This window comes from Rhodnius prolixus, unplaced genomic scaffold, assembly GCF_049639745.1.
Source record: "Rhodnius prolixus isolate KJV_2025 unplaced genomic scaffold, Rpr scaffold_1, whole genome shotgun sequence".
NCBI lineage: Eukaryota > Metazoa > Arthropoda > Insecta > Hemiptera > Reduviidae > Rhodnius > Rhodnius prolixus.
This window is the reverse complement of record NW_027411581.1, coordinates 11999649-12015594: the sequence shown is the minus strand read 5'-3', so window position 1 is coordinate 12015594 and position 15946 is coordinate 11999649. Positions and strand designations below refer to the sequence as shown.

General features: G+C 33.5%; 1 protein-coding gene across 1 annotated transcript in view; it reads right to left on the bottom strand.

The window, feature by feature from the left end:
- The window catches only part of LOC141454655 (organic cation transporter protein-like), a 37779-nt gene extending 30164 nt beyond the window's left edge, over window positions 1-7615 (bottom strand). Inside the window, exon 1 of the mRNA XM_074129122.1 lies at window positions 7338-7615. The gene's annotated coding sequence lies outside the window, so the exon portion shown is untranslated. The remainder of the gene's footprint in view (window positions 1-7337) is intronic.
- Between the last annotated feature and the right edge of the window lie 8331 nt (window positions 7616-15946).

The following is a 15946-nucleotide window of genomic DNA, read 5'->3' as shown; positions in this document are numbered from 1 at the left end:
TAAACAGCATTCTTAGATTATCCTGCTGTTATTATTTATTTCTTTCATTAAAAGAAAAAAAAAGAGCATGAAGTGGGTAATGTGGAAATCATTTTCTATCACTTGATATTCCCCATTTCACTTAAACTGTATTTTTTCCTTCTGCTTTGGCTTGTCTATCTAACTTAACCGAAACTAATATTCTTAATATTAGCGCTTTTAGTACGGATAAAAAGAAAATAAATTTCTTTCAAGCTATTGTTTATTTATTGTATCATGATTTCATCTCTCAATAAACTGCTATAATAAAACAATTATCCTCTGTAATCAGATCTTGTTATAAGTTTAAGTTAAGAGTAAATTAGGGTTAAATTCAAATTCTTAAACATAGATACAATCAACGAAAGAAAGTTCAAAACTTTATATTCTGCATCTGAGGTTATGCAAGTCATGGAAAGATTTCCTCATCTCAGACCGCTGCAGGATTTTCCTTAATCATCTGTCACTTATGCTCAGTTTGCATTAAGTGGTTGACCTCGACCTTAAAGTTTCAGCTTTTTAAGGAAAAGAAGCTGCGGCATTTTTGTTAAAGAAAAGTTATTATTTAAGGGCGTTGTTCTAATTTAGATACTAAAACTCATTGCGCTCTACGGAAAAGCTGTTTTAAATTGTTTAAAAAAAAGAAAACCAAATAGTGGTTACAACAAAAAATAAAGGAAATCTTTTAGCCGACAGTTTAACTAAAAAAACATCAAAAATATCTTGTTTGACTTACTATTGCTACATTCCTTTAAATTGTAGCCATTATAGTTTCAAACTCTTAATTTCAAAACAATATTCAATCCTTACTTACAATTGCCAACTTTTTAATAGATTATCACTTTAGAGCTTAAGTCTAGGTCCGTCTCTCCCCATACTGCCCAAAAATGTATTTTCTCAGAAAAATTATTCCGATAAATTACAAAATTTCATCTCTGTGTACGAAATTCCAAAATAAAGTTTAAAGAAAATCATGGGAATCAATTTCAAATAATTCTCCAAAAAGTTAAAAAAAAAAAAACAACTTAGTGAAGTAGATCATTTCTGTTGACTGATTCCCTTCAGAATCGGAATTCTGACAAGCTATTGAGTCGCCTTTTATAATACATACGAGTTAGAATTAGAATATATAAGTTATATATATTTAATATTTAGTTAATATATTTAGTTCTACTTCCTTCACCAGATTTTTCTAGGGAAAGTTCTAAAATTAAAGTTATTGATCTGCAAGATCCAAAAGAATAGAACTAGTTCAATTAAAATCGCTGAAATTATTTTCAAGAAAACCTCAAAAAAGTCCACTGAATTCCAGGATTCATTCATTCAGCAAGTGTATCATGTGACAGAAACATTAAAAGTGGAAATCAAATTCTCTTCACCCTAGGGTGAACTAGATCACATCTAGATCAACCTCTGATTATAATTGAAAAATCCGAAACTGGCCAGGTAAAGAAAAACAAGAACCATACCTGTTACGATGAATTAAATTAACTTTACAAAAGAAATGATGCCCAAAATCTGCGAGCATTCAATGCAAACTGAAATTTATATTCATGTAGTTCTGTTTTGTGATGAAAATTGCTGTTTTCAAGAGACGAGCATCAAACTTATCTGACAAAATCATTCTCTTAAAAAGTCACCATCCAGATATTGAAATGGCACTTCAGGTGGTAATTTAATTTGGAGGAATAGAGGTTTCCTTGGAATCCTCTCCAAAATCTGTACTCCAGGAAATAGAATTTGCCTACAATCAACCCTTAAACTCAACCCTTTAAAGTGAAAGATATATAAAGATAACTTTAGGAGATTTGTTTACCTTTTGGATAGATCTTTTTATTTACAGTTCTTTCTTTGGTCGTTTTACAAATAATATTTTCACACCAAATATTGTATTATAAATGTTCGCGTAATGAGAATAATTCTAGTTTTACGCTAGATAAAGTTGAATAGATTGTTTTAATCAATTCCGTACAGTTGTAGAAAGCCACGCACATCAAATCATGCAGATTTGATTTCAATGTCATTCATAAGTTTTCCAGAATTTCAAATCAAATTATAAATATTATTTAAAATGTTTCACATCTAATTGATAAATATTTATTTCTACAAATATCATTCCAAGTTCAAAATATTCGATTCAACCAGGAAATTCCCAAATACTCAAAAGTACATTAAGTTTCACTCATCGGTCACAGATTTTCAATAATTTTGATATAACAATTCATTTAAAATTATTTAATTCTCTACTGCTTATAATTATTGTAAATTATTAAGTCAATATTTCACGGCAGTTCCAGGCTTTCTTAATATCTTCCCTTTAGGAACTCAAGCACTTCAAATATGTTCAAGATTTATTCTGTTTTAAATAATGCAATCTAAATTCATTTCGTCCTGGGCAAGACGTTAAACTGCATCCTGGGAGGGCAGAGCTCACAGCCGTGGTTAAGGCTATCTGTCTAGAGGTTCCATTATATCACCAGGCTAGGCTCGAAGGCACGGTGAAGCCGGCTGGCTTAGGAGAGAGAAACTCTGATAGCAAATGACCTGGTCCTCCAGGTTAGGAGTTTGTTTTCTAAACTGTGTTAAATGAAAACCTTCAAAACCCTTAAATGTAGTCTGGCAGGATTATAAATGATTATATTTACCGTAATCGCTGAACTCCGAAGGATTTTCTAACAAATTTACATAAATTTTAGATAAAAATGTACACAAAATGGCGTACACATCGTTTTATATTGCGTCTTTAGTGGGTGGAAAAAAGAAATAAAGTCCTTGAACTTGACGATGAAACAGGTTTTATGACCTTTAAAGAAGAGCGTTGATTATTTAATAGCATGGATGGCACTTTGTTAGAGAGTGATAAGATTACGTGCTCCTGTAAAATGCCGCTTCTGTTTTTTAGTGTTGTTTCTGTCGCCAGGGTGAAAATTAAAAAGAAAATCGAGCCAAGAGGCAACAATAACTTCTGTTAATGTAATAACTCAATAACTGTAAAATACGGTCTCCAGTCCTGTAGGTGATCTAGTCCTAGGTCGAAATCTTAACAAAATAAAAAATGACTGAAATTGGCAATATTCTTTCTTCATTCTAAACTTAATTAGTCAGCTTTTAGAAAATGTTTATATCGTTTATTTTATCTTAGCATGTTTCCTTTCTGTTATCGTTTTCGAATTTGTTTCCATAGAGTTCCCTTGGTAGCCAAGCAGTTCGTGGCACGGCTTTCTAAAAGTGGTTGAAGAATTCTCTCCAACAAGTTTATTGAAAAATTGTAATAATTAAGATAAGGCTTCCATGATGGGTTTCTACATGGAGTTCGTATACATCTGCTGGCCTTTATCTCTAACTAGGAGCTTCTTACAGTTCACACTGTCCGATGATGGACAGTGTTGTTTGTAATGAGAGAACATTGTGCGGCCTTAAATTTAAACAAGAAACAATAGCATTATAAATAAATTTTTGTCAAAAGGCGTCCAAAATTTATCAAGAAGTAGAAGGTTACTTGTTCATATCAATGTTTATCATTCTTTAAAGTATTTTACTTCTTTTAACTATGTACAGGTATATTGATATAAATATCTCAATGGCAATAAAGTTAAAAAGCTTTTCATGTATGGCGTTGGAATTGTCTTTTTTTATCCATTTTAAACTATGACACCATACATTCATAATCGTACATGCCACTTTTAAATAAAACTGTAAATTTAAAGAAATAATCAACTCTAAGTTCGCCACGTTGTCTCTGAAAGCAATTTGGCAACATTTCAGATATTAGTTAGTTTACTTAGTTTCCTTAAGACTTTATCACGCTTTCCTCAATTTATTAAATTGAACTATATACTAGTATACTTCTCTCCACTGTCTTTAAGAGAGAGATAAGCATTAGGTCTATTACTCCTCTGATGTAAGAGTGTATAGGAGTATGTATAAGGCAATATGTTAAGTTTAAAGCACATCGTGTAAGCTGATGCAGTATTTATATTATTCAGCATAAGGATATTTTCCAGGAGAGACGTTCATCATTAAATTACGGCCATATGCCTTGGGGTATTTCTGGGGAAGACTCAATACAGAATATAAGAAACATTTCTCACAGGATGAGAGAAAGTAATATAATTTTAGAGAACTAGATCTTACGTGCATCTAGATAGTAGCACATTTTAATATAGGCGTTTAACTATTGATTTATCATGGCTCCTGTCAAAACAATACTAAGAGTAACCAAAGGAACTTCCTCTCTTCTCTGTAGTCTAGGAGAAATCACGAAGAGGTAGCAGAAACTATTCTTATACGTTTAGAAGAGATAGGTAGAATCGGCGGATGTTAATTTTGTACCATTGCATGTGGTTGCCAGACTTCCTGTATTAAATTATATTTAAATAAACCTTTTTCAAAACAAAATTGAAAAAAGTTATAAACGTTGTGTTCAAAAAAATCACATTTTTGATAAAATTAACAAGAGAACAGTCTTAAACTATAAAAAATATAGATAAACTGTTAAAACAAAGATTCTCATTGCAGAATGGTTGGTACTATGGTAATGGTATTGCCCCTACAAACCGTAGTGATGAGTTAGAATTAGATCAATTGATTTAGTTAGTTAGGAACGTTAAGCATTACGCGCTCCCACATGTAACCAAGGTGTACAATATTGTATGTGCCTAAATACTATTTTTCCTTGTTAATTTTTTGTCAAGAATTTCGTTAACAACTGTTCTCAAAGCTGAAAGAGGTAAATTTTCTTTCCATTTTTCGCAAACTCGAAGGAAGAAAGAAGTTTCAACAAATTCCAACCGGATATAAATTTAATTAATCAGCTTTACAGTTGCTGTTGAGTTGATCGCGGAAAGCAGAAGACCTTCCAGTATTTCTCACTTCCAGTAACATTCATAGCAGGAATTTTTAGCGACTTAATTATGGGCCATCAGGTCTTCGCCACTGGATCATTCAGCTCGCCCAATGCTGGCTGCAATATCAGGTGCTATTGATAAAGAGAACTATTCTCAAACTGACCTGGAAAGTATGAAGTGAGAAAGGACGTGGGTAGCAGAGAGTGAACATCACTGTTCAACCTCTCCTATCTGGGACTTCCCAGGAAGAAATGATCAAGAAATATAATTTGGTCAAGATATTTTGTTCGTGAAGATGAGTAAGGCATGCACCATATCTGGTACTAAGAAGCACGTGATTCTGATATACGAATAGATCGAGAACTAGGGATGGTGTTTTCTTTCGGGCTAAGAACCAGGCACTCGGAACACATTTGGATGTTTCCTTGTATCTTCCAGAAGAATGACATCCTCCTCAATAAGCAGTATGCCATCAAAGCGTTGAACTCAAGAACACTTGATACAAGAACTGATAACAATCAGTTCAAAGTTTGTCTGGAATTGCCATATCGTGCTGTGTGAACCCTTTTTTTGACGTAGGTAATATTTATCTTCGTGAGCAGTTAAAGAGGGTGCAAGGGATCTGTTGAGATCAGCCTGTCTGGACTGAGATAGGCGAAGATATGTCTGAATAATTATAAGCATAACATATCTGAGGCATTCCTCGACCTGTACAAAGATAAAATCCTAAACTGAAAGGTATCCTCTAGGAGCATTGTGGTCTGAAAGAGAACCTAAGGAAGATGGAACTGACACCTGGAACACTACTAGGTGGAAAACTTCCAGAAGAAAGTACCATTCCTGGGGCCATGAAATTCCTCAGATATCTGGTTCTGGAGAGGGTCTAGTTATAGGGAATCGCTTGACACCAGTAAGGAGGCGTAGTGGAGTTTAAAGCTCTCAAAATTCCACAACGTAAACTGTTTATTTTTCTTTTTTGGAATTTGCCGCCGTATTGGAACAGCTGTAGATCTATTTAGATGTTTTAATTTTGTTTCATTCAGAGCATGAAAATATTAACATAATTGCGACATGTAAATGAAGTATATGTGAAATATTACACACTGTACATCACTGAAGGTAAAAAATATTTAGTAAAAAATGTAATGAGCAGAGAATGAACATTATAGGGTTGCAATGAGGACAAGTTTCCCGATTGATGTCTTTTGTAAATAAGGAGCTTTAATTATTTAAATCTAAGATTAATTAGTCTTAAAGATCTGATTTTTAATTTTGTTCGTTAAACTGTTATTTGGGCTGAATTGGATAGTCTAAATTATCATACTGATTAATCTATTCATGAACAAAAATTACAAATAGATCAATTTTAAAGTAATCATGTTATCTGTATATCACTTATCAGTGATAAGACCCTCTATTTATTTCAACCTTCTAACAAATTGATAGACAATTATCAATATTCTTTGTACTAGAATTTGAAATGTCTGTTTATTATTTTTAAAATACACCCCACGACTTTCTATGGAGCAATTTACGAGGTCAAAATAGTGTATTTGAAATATTCACAAAAACTGTCCGGTAGGACAGTTGTATAAGGGTTGATCGTCAAAAACTGCACGAAAAAGCTGTAACGTTGAAAAACACCCAACTTTGACAATTTTTTTCTCTTTGTCTATAGAAGATAAAATTCCCAAATTTTCTTTATAATGTAGGGCAAATCCTCCTTTATAATTATATAAGTTGATGTTAAAACGACATTGTCGAGAAAAGCTGGAAGTACATTTCCTGCAGACGTCCTCTAATAGAATTGCTATGTGACGGAAGTTTCCAAATCGATTTTTTTTTAAAATTAACTAGTTCATTGAAACCCATTGGATTATTTATTTTTGAAATTACAAAAAGAAAAGAAGTTTCTGTAATCACACTCGCGAAAAATTACTTACTTCAACATTAAAATTTTACAAAGTACACAACTAGAAAATACACTATAATGTCTCTTAGAGGAATATTTTTGAAATTCATTATTACCCACTAAAATGGCTTTACCGGAAAACGTGAAAGACCTAGATATTAGAGGTATGAAGAAAATGGCCCAAAAAAAAAAAAAATCAAAAAAAGACACTTTTTATTAATTGATTTCAACTGGCTTCGTCTCTTCCATTGTGGGAGCTAAACCGAAAATGGAGCAATACAAATTGAAAATTAAACTTCTATTCTGATACTTTCCTTTTGGAGTTATGCTAAACATTCAGTTAGACATAGGTGATGGTCTTGTTTAGGTATAGTCATCCCAGCAATGAAATTAATTTTTTAAATTCACTATACAGGGATTAAAGTAAAGATATCCTGACTGCGATCTCGAAAAGGCTTTCGCCGGTAAATGAGAATCGCAATAGTTATTTTAAAGGCATGAAAATAAGTAAAATTAAAAAAAAATAATAAAATAGGAATAAAAGTATAAAATTTACTTACGTTTTTAAAGAACAGAAGTGTTGATAGAAGAGTTGTGATCAAGTGTAGTAGACTATTGGTAGAATTAAGTTGTTAAGCCGGTACTCTTAAGTTGAAAGTGAAATCTGATTTCAGTTGGTTGGCAAATATAAACTGGCTGAACCAAATCAATACTTCGTTTCCAAAAGTAATAAAACAATGAAATGAAAAACACACAGTAGCGGACAGATTGGTAGAAATACTACATGATTCGAATACGCAGGTACTGTGATAGAAGTTCGCCAAACTAACTGACATTCAGCTATATAACCTCAGTGTCCCCACTCTCGCATATAGTAAACTAGTAAATTGTGTTTTGGTTGTTTTAACACCGTGCTAACCACCCTCATTCATAAATATTGTAATCATTAATAATAATGATTCGCTTTTTTTTCTTTTTCTTTTTTTTAAAAAAAAAAATAAGGATACAGAATTTAAGACAATAAATAAAGATATAATAATGATCACGACACAAAGCTAACAAACAACTCTCTTGCAAAATATCCTGATTGTATTATAAAGTTTTACTCTCTTCGCTAAACATCTAACATCCACTAAATGGTAACCAACAATCGCTAGCACGCAGATCTTGTCAAGCTTCATTCATATTCTTTTGAATCAGCCGCAAATTCTCTATAATTATTGTTTTTCATGCGTAATCTTTTTTATTTTTTTACAAAATTTTGTAAAAATCTAAATTTAAGATTTAGTTTCGTAATGTTCTTTTAATTATCTCTATTACTGCGTTAATTTTCCTGTACAGAGTGTGCACCAAATCATCCGGATCTTTTCTTTAACTCCAGGCTATTTCATGGAAGGTAAAGACCTCTCTTAATGCCAGCCTTCCATTTCTTTCTGGGTCTTTCTCTTGGTCTAGGTATTTGCATCTTGGCTTCCTAAGTTATTCTTGTCAGTCGATTTCCCTCCATTCTATTTGCATGATTGTACCATCACTGGTTTTCTTGAATAGTCTTTCTACAGACTTCAAATCAAGTTTTGATCTGATAGTGATGTTTATAATTCTGTTTCAACTACTATTTTTCTTTTCTATCGTACTCGGGAATCTTATGTACTAATTTTGTAGTTGATTTCTTTTGTTTTAGGTCTAAGTTGCACATGGCTACCGAGATTAAAGGGCGAGGAATTATTAACTCTAAAGTCGTAATTTTCTCGGATAGACAGGCTGCTCCACGGGCAATTAGTTCCTACCAGGTCAATTCAAGGCTGGTTTGGGACTGTCTGGGTGTCCTGAAGGAAATTAGTGACCAGAATAAGGTCTTTTTAGTGTGGGTACCTGGTCATTCAGGACACAAGGGGAACGAAGTGGCAGATTTATTGGCCCGGGAAGGCTCTGCGGGACACTTCGTTGGTCCGGAGCCCTGCTTTGGGGTTTCGAAATGTGTTAAGTCTGCAGTCATCAACGTATGGGTGCAGAGTAGGGCTCAGGAGTGGTGGCTTGCCACCACTGGGCTGAGACAGGCGAAGGAGTTCATCAGAGGCTATTCGCCGAGGCTGACCGCAGAATTAATCCGTCAAGGCCGTGGGGCTATAAGGATAATTGTAGGCCTATTAACGGGCCACTGCAGGCCCAGAAAACACATGCATCGCATGGGCCTGGCAGAAGATAGCCTTTGTAGGTTCTGTCAGGAAGAGGAGAAAACAGCACTGCACATGTTGTGTCAGTGTGAGGGGCTCGTATGGCTAAGGATGTTACTTCTCGGGGAGGAAAAACCAAGGCCTGAGAGCTTTACCCAGGAGCCACTCTCCAGAATTAAGAGTCTGATTAAACGGACGGGTCTGGAGGGTGAGCTCTAAAGCCGGGGAGCCACAATAGATCCATAGGGGTCGCGGTGACGCAGGCCTTGAGGCCACCCTAATTTAATCTAATCTAATCTAAGTTGCACATGAGTAAGACAGAATTTTCAAAAAAGTATTTTTCAAGATAGATAGCTTTGTCTTTTTAGAAATTTCTCGCTTATGTCGCAGCTTTTCCTTACCGAATGGAGAAATCTACCAGCGGATTTTAGTTTGTTTTTACTAATTAATTATTTTCAATCAATTGGGCTTCAAAATTTAAAAGTGTAATAAGAATCAACTTTCTTTTTGTTGTTGTAGGTCATTGAAGGAATGAAAAGTCTTTGGAATTGGGTCACTATGGCGAGATATCTTGGAATTCACAAGTATCGTTGCATCGTTGTTTTAAACTAAGAAACACTCCATGAAGAACCTTTACAGACATAGCCACTCTGGTGGTTTGAGCAAAATTGTTACTGTGAAATACTTAGTGTTATTTACAAGTATAATTGGTAATTTTTTTTTTAATTTATTTTGTAATTTACAATCTGCATACAGTTGTATACAATCAGTAAATATGGAGAGAGTGATGAACTGGTGCGGGAGGAGAGCAGGAGGAAAGAAGCGACCCAGCGGTAGCACTCTCTATAGGAGAGAGGAGAATGTGAGGAGGAGAATACGAGGAGAAGAGAGGAGAGATAAGAGAATAATGATTTAGGTCTTCAGCCTACAAGGAAGTCGCGGGGCCACTGGCGATTCAGTCGGCGAGAAGTATTAGGGATGTCAGAGCAAGCGAAAGACAATACAAGAGGATTATTTGGTAACTTAACATTCCTATCTTAAAATTTTTTTATGAAACCATTTATTTTAAATAAGTCTGGGAAATTTGTTACGTCAGAAGTTTTAAGTGTTGACGTGAGATGTTGCTCTGATTGTTACACTCAGGAACTTGTCAGTGATGGAGAATCCGAATGCGTTCTCTGCTTATAAAATTCATAAAGGAAACTAAACAGCAAGAAAATACTCACAACTATCAAGGAAAGCCTTAACCTTCAATTGTGGTGATTATAACAATTACAGTAATTGTCGTCAGAGTGATAAGTAACAGATATATTAAAAACTAATACTATTGAGCTGTTTTTTTTAATAGACATGTTTTGCCTTTCTTTCTTTCTTTTAAAATAATTGTGACAAAAAAACACATGTTTTCAAAGATATTCCAAAATAGCCTCATTTCCGTCTAATAATATAATATAATAATATACAGAATAATGCTCAGATAAAAAACTATACTTTCTCAAGTCCTCATTGAACTTCAAGATGTTTATAAATGAGAAGATTTACGTAAACAAAAATCTTGGACTCACCAGCTTATATTTATTGTAATACAATTTTCAACGCACTAATTTATATATTTTTCTTCCAACTGGGAACTTGAAAATGTATTTAATATTTATTCACTCCATTCAGATTGTAGAAACTGTAATTTACACTAAATGACACTTTATTGTGAAGAATACCCTCATACTTTCCACACAACTGCACATTAAAACGAATTTTTCACTTTTATTTCCCCGTGGAAACTGAATTTTCGAAAATCAACTAGATCTTAGTTTAATAGTCAAGTTGGTTTTCCCCAAAGGGTGTTAGGGTCCCACAGTTATTTCGTTTTGATTTCATGCAACTTCTAAATTGCAAATTGCTTTAAATGTCGTGTATGCTCGGATAGTTAGCTGACATGGCTAACGGAGCTAATTGCCTAGGTAGTCAAGGCTTCCCGCAAATAAATAGGTTTTCCCATATAAGGTTTCCTAAAGCAGGTATTTCTTGACGCAATTATGCTATTTTCTAGATGAGACATAAATTTCTGTTGGGTACTACGTTCTAAAGTTCCTATTTGTTTGGCAAAATACTCTAAGGCTAGCCACAGACATCTGAGAAATACTATTATAAAACAATGTTTCCTGCTTATCTGAATCTCAGTTTGGAACTTCTTGTACAGCTCTTTCTGAATAAAAAAAAAAGAAATATAATGTTGAAAACGTTGCTGCAAGTTTGATGTATTGATTGAATCAATATATTTTCAAATAAAAAATTCAAGAGAATGTGATAAGTGTTTACATTTAGGGTTAACGCCTGCTGTGAACTAGTGTTAACATTGTTAGTTGACTTATTACTTACTGTCAATCTTTTAAATAATCTCCTATCATTGAATTCCTACAAACTGTTTAGTTGTCAGTAATTAGATTTAATGGGATAAATCCTGTTTCCGAAGCTCTGCCACCGGATAATATTTCAGGATGGGCCAGTCCATTCTTACCAAATTAGTTCAATTTACTAATTATCAGGAATTACTTCCGGAAATCTGGTTATCAAAGAGATACAAACACAATCTACTAATTACTTTTTCCCCTATCGATTTATTCTAAATTCTTTAAAGATGGCTTACAATTGGAAGTCTTTGGTGGAAGATTCAGAAAGGACAAGATGATAGGAGAGTGATTGAAGGGAGAGGTTGAAGGTTGATGATAAATACAACTTTTAGAAGATGTTAAAAGTGATTGAAAGAAGATTTTGACAGCGTTATCATATTTTGGACAATGTTATCTCAGAAGAAGCGTTGAGTTCAAATATTAGATTTTGGGCCAATTATTAATAAGAACGGAATAAAATTATATTTATATTTCAGAAAGTTTGTAGTGATTTGTACATTACTACAGACAACAGTTCTTTTGCAATCAAAGCGATTAGGCCAGCAGCCTTCTTATCATCCATCTTCAGTCATTTGAAAATGTAATTGTTAACACCATTTAAAAAACAAAAATTATTGTCAATTTCAGTCATAATTTTATTAAGTTTAGGTTTAGGTACTACAGTCCTTCTTGGAAAGGATTGCTTCTAACTTTTCAGCACTTCAATTTTGTTTATTACGTTTGGTACTTCATAAAATTACTACTGAAATTCGCAAGCATCCTTTCTTTTGGATTAATAAATGAATCAGCCCGCCAATTTGGAAATTCTTCATAAGCCTGCAGGTTTACGCCAATAGGGCAAGAGATACAGCAATTAGAAACATGAAGGAAGTGTAAAACTCCCAAACTTTATTACCTTAAATCTCCTTCAAAAAATCATGTAGAAAGCTACAATTCTGCATAATTGTTGAGGTAAATGAGTACTACAATTGCACATATTTTCGTAAAGTTTGCTGTATAACTTTATGTTTGGTAAATTTCATTTTTGAAAAAAAATACAAAACTATGCGCACGCGCTCACATGTTTGTTTCTGATGTTTTAAAAATTGTTTTTAGTTCTTTATTCCACTGTAATGTCAATCACTTTGTAGGCAATATATAACATACATTTTGTAAAATTAGATCGAATCTTGCGGGCAATAAAATTATTCAAGGCGGGCTACTTGTGGCCCGCGGGATGGGCACCCCTGCTTTAGAGGATTACCGTGAGTGCACTTCGCCGAGAACGCTCAACGTGTAAGAGAAGGAATCTGTAATAAAACTGGTGGACGTTACGTTTAAACGCGAGAAAATTGAAACATAACATCAGTAAATTCGGCCATGCGATTGACCAATTTTCTCCCAAAACCTATTATCGGAAGCCTTATAGGGAGGGACTTATTTGTAATTAAATATTAATGTAAGCACATACGTATGTAACTAGATAAATATGTAATAAGATTTTTTTCGTATTCATAGTTTTCGGCTCGATTGCAGTAAATAGCCTTCTTCCGGGCAAAATTAAACAAAAAGAGAAAAGGAAGGACAAAGCTTAAAAAACATATATCTAATTATGTGGCCCAGAACTATAATATCTAGCTGATCAAAGTTGTTTAGTGCTAGTATACTCCATTACACGCTGGTGAGGAAGTAGTCTGATATCTATCAAGCCAAATGCACCTTTTTTTTTATTACAATATAAAACATTCCAAAGTTAAAGTCCCGGCAGTAATTATCTCTAAGTGATTTTTTTCTTGAACAATATTTAAACTTCAGAATAGTTACACTTCTTATTTGCCGTTAATAACGTTAATTATTTTTATACAATACCTTCTCAGAATTAATACAAACCTATCATTATAAACCTCTTTCTTTATTATTTTTTTTTTTTATCTTGTCTGGCTCTCGTTTACTTTTTTTCCTAATTGCTCAGATAAATTATTAGTAATATTGAATAATTGATTCTTATTTTTAAAAAGTTCAAATTTTCTTTTACCATACTTTCTCTTTCTTAATTTGTGAGTGCGTGCAGGTCAAAATCCCTATTTTTGTATGACTAACCTAAGAACCGTGATCACTTATAACTGCCAGAAGGTATGTAATAAGAATCTTCGGCACAATGTAAGTTAGAAAACAGCTTGAGCTTTATGAAGAGAGTGAAAGAGTGATATTTAGAAGTAAACTATTACTCCATCTTTATCACTGATCCATTTTAAAAATAAATAACCTCATTTAAATATTGTCTAAATTCTTTTAGGCCATAGTTTGTTAAGAACCTTAAGTAGAAATTTTAACAAGGTATTACGACTGTTTGAAGCAGCGACTCGCGCGATTAAATTCCGGTGAGGGGTGCATTCAATTCAAGAAACTAGAGATATTTTTGTGATTTGTCCTTAAAAAAATATTTACACTCCTTAATTACATGTTACAGGAAACTAATCGTTTGCCAATACTAACAATTACCTTAAAACTTCATCTGAATTAATTGAGGAAAGGTTTAGAAAGATTCGGCTCCATTTCTTAAGTTATTATGAGATGAAGTAATTAAGCGAAAAATAACCTGGTAACAGACAGATCTTGAACTAGTACTGACTTTGTTTTTAATGTTATAAAGACCCAGAATTTTTTAAAGAATCACACTGAACTAATTATAGATGTAGTTAAACTTAATATGCTCAATGATAGCGTCACAGAAAGCGAGTGGAGCGACTTTTCTGTCATTTGGTAGAGTGACATCTTAATAAGTGAGGGAACATCTCCATTTCTTAGGTGACTATCTGCTCGTAAGAAGACTGCCCTTATAAACAGATCAGCAAACAAGGAACAAGTAATGGAATTCCTAAGGAATAGAGACTAGAATAGTCTGGATTGTTTACATTGTAGCAATTTACAATTGAAATGCAGAGAATGTTGTATTTCCTACTTCAATCTGTAAGAGTAAGATTATTTTTTCATTAATGAGATTAACATTAATTACTTTTCTGCTTGTTGAAAAGCTACAAAAAGCTCTTAGCTAAAGGTTAGTGTAACATTTAGATTAATAATATTTAGTAAATGATAGAACCTACGTACTGAAATTGCCCTTTAGAACTAAGTTTAAACATTTTCCATCGTAACTACTTTAAAATAAATTCACCGAGACAAGAAGGATCGAATATGTGATGAGAAAATAGAAATAGTAAACTCTTTACAGGGTTTGAACGTGCATTACTGCATAACATTTATAGCATTGACGATAAAAATCGTGATTGAGGGAAATTTGGAGATTGGAGACAGAAAGAGTTGGAAAGGTCAAGTTATTTAGCTATCTAGGTTCAATACTGGACGTCGGAGGTCCACGTAGTTGAAAGATTGGTTGAACAGAACATTGGGTGCTTTCCATAGAAAATTAATACATAATATTTAGCGTAACTAAGCTGGATGCGCAGAAATAGATAATCTGGCGAAGATTAGCCGGAAAAAAAGATTATGAGGTGAATGTTGGAGGACGGTATGACAAATGATAATAATAATAATAATAATAATAAAAATAATAAAGCAGAACTGGTAAGGCCACGTACAAGGACACCCCGGACTCTATGGCTAATAAAGCGTAGAACTACATAGTTCGACAGGAGCGCAGGAGAAAAGATCAGAGAGTAACAGAAGCTGGGATGGAGAAGGAGTATGTAGACCAAGAATGTGGCCTAAGAGATGGCATTTATTTGGACAAACTAAGATAGAGAGATAATCTGGTCTCGGAACTAGGGAGAAAGTATACTAGTGTAACTTGTGAGGGTACACATAAAGGATTTGTTCAGTGATAAGTTTTGAACTAATTTGTCTATTTATTTTTAACCTTAGGCCTTTCTTGAACAAAGTCATGGGCGAGTGAAGGAGGAAGTGAAAAGGTAATAATGGCAGCTGCAATGACACGGAAGTAACTGCGTAATTGCAAGTTATATACGTCTCTATGAATAACATTTATTAGATTAAAATAGTACATTAAAGTTTAGGGGATATACAAAAGTGAATAATATCACTTGCGTTGAAAAATCTCTTGATTCTGATTAGTAAAAGAGGCTGCATTAATAGTCTTAGTGCAGTGGGTTTTATGGCTGGCATCTACGCGTATTATTTTATTAGGTCACTGCCACGATGCTAAACATTCTTTCCCCTTTCTCTGTATCTGAATAGTTACTGCCAAGGTTAATTATATATTATGTAAATATAAAGCAAAATATGATTATATTGGTATAAAACAACTTCTACACTTCCTGGCCGCCAACCCACAGACAAAGTAGGGAAAAAATTAATGTTGATGGTTACAATAAAAAGCGATTTCCAAACATTCTTCCTTTCCTAGTATTTCTTGATAATTCTATCAAAAGTAGGCTGCTGGCGCCTATAACCTGGCGACAACTATATTTGTGCTTTGTCTTTAATAATACGTTGATTTTAATAATAACTTATTTGTCTACTGATTATGCTAATTAAATGCGTTATACTAAAAACTTGATTGTCTGGACTTAATGATTTCAAGAAATTTGTAACTGTAAACTATGCTAATGAAATTTGTATATTCAG